Raw genomic sequence first — 1,716 nt, forward strand, 5'->3', positions numbered from 1 at the left:
ACCCAGCAGTCTCTGTGTGGTCTAATGGACTAGTGAAGTCTATAGTAAAACTCACCCAGCAGCCTCTGGTGTGGGTCTAATGTACTAGTGGAAGTCTATAGTAACTCACCCAGCCAGCCTCAGGTGTGGTCTAATGTACTAGCTGAAGTCTTATAGTTAACTCACCTTGCAGCCTCTGGTGTGGGTCTAATGTACTAGTGAAGTCTATAGTTAACTCACATTGCAGCCTCTGGTGTGCGGTCTAATGTACTATGAAGTCTATAGTTAACCACCAGGCAGCCTCTGTGTGGGTTCTAATTACTAGTGAATCTTAGTAACTCACCCAGCAGCCTCTGGTGTGGTCAAATGTACTAGTGATCTATAGTAACTCACCCAGCACCTCTGGTGTGGGTCTTAATGTACTAGTAAGTCTATAGTAACTCACCCAGCGCCTCTTGGTGTGGGTTCTAATGTTTACTAGTAAGTCATAGTTTAACTCACCCAGCAGCCTCTGTGTGTCTAATGTACTAGTGGAGGTCTATAGTAACTCACCTTCACCTCTGGTGTGGTCTAATACTAGTCGAAAAGTCTATAGTAACCTCACCCAGCAAGCCTCTGTGTGGTCTAATGTACTATGAAGGTCTATAGTAACTCACCCAGCACCGCTGTGGGGTCTAATGTACTAGTGAAGTCTATAGTAACTCACCCAGCAAGCTCTGGTCTGGGTGATGTACTAGTGAAGTCTATAGTAAACTCACCCCAGCAGCTCTGGTGTGGGTCAATTACTAGTGAAGTCTATAGTAACTCACAGCAACCATCTGTGGGTTCTAATGTACTAGTGAAGTCTATAGGTAACTCACCTTGCAGCCTCTGTTGTGGGTTCTAAGTGTACTAGTGAATCCTATAGTACTCACCAGCAGGCCTCTGTGTGGGTCTAATGCTACTAGTGGAGTCTATAGTAACTCACCCAGCAGCCTCTGTTGGTCTAATTAACTAGTGAAGTCTATATAACTCACCCTGCAAGCCTCTGGTGCGTGGTCTAATGTACTAGTTGAAAGTCTATAGTAACTCACCCAGCAGCCTCTGGTGGGTCAATGTACTAGTGTAACCTATAGTACTCCAACCAGCAGCCTCTGGTTGTGTCTAATGTACTAGTGAAAGTCTATAGTAACTCACCTTGCAGCCTCTGTGTGGTCTAATGTACTAGTGAAGTCTAGAGTAACTTCACCCAGCAGCTTCTGTTGGGTTCTAATGTACTAGTGAAGTTCTATGAAGTACGCACACAGCCTTCTGTGTGGATCTAATTGACTAGTGAAGTCTATAGTAACTCACCCAGCAGCATCTGGTGGGGTCTAATTACTATAAGTCTATAGTAACTCACCCAGCAGCCTCTGGTGTGATCTAATGTACTAGTAAGTTCGTATATAACTCACCCTGAAGCCTCTTGTGTGGTCTAACTTACTAGTGATCTATAGTAACTCACCCAGCAGCCTCTGGTGGCGTCTAATTACTATAAGTCTATAGTAACTCACCCAGCAGCCTCTGGTGTGTCTAATTACTAGTGGAGTCTATAGTACTCAGCCTTGCCAGCCTCTTGGTGTGGTCTAATACTATAATCTTATAGTAACTCACCCAGCAGCGCTGTGTGGTCTAATACTAGTGAAGTCTATAGTAAACTCACCCAGCAGCTCTGTGTGGGTCTAAGTACTAGTAAGTCTATAGCTAACTCACCAGCAG

Source organism: Salvelinus sp. IW2-2015, unplaced genomic scaffold (assembly GCF_002910315.2).
Source record: "Salvelinus sp. IW2-2015 unplaced genomic scaffold, ASM291031v2 Un_scaffold4672, whole genome shotgun sequence".
NCBI lineage: Eukaryota > Metazoa > Chordata > Actinopteri > Salmoniformes > Salmonidae > Salvelinus > Salvelinus sp. IW2-2015.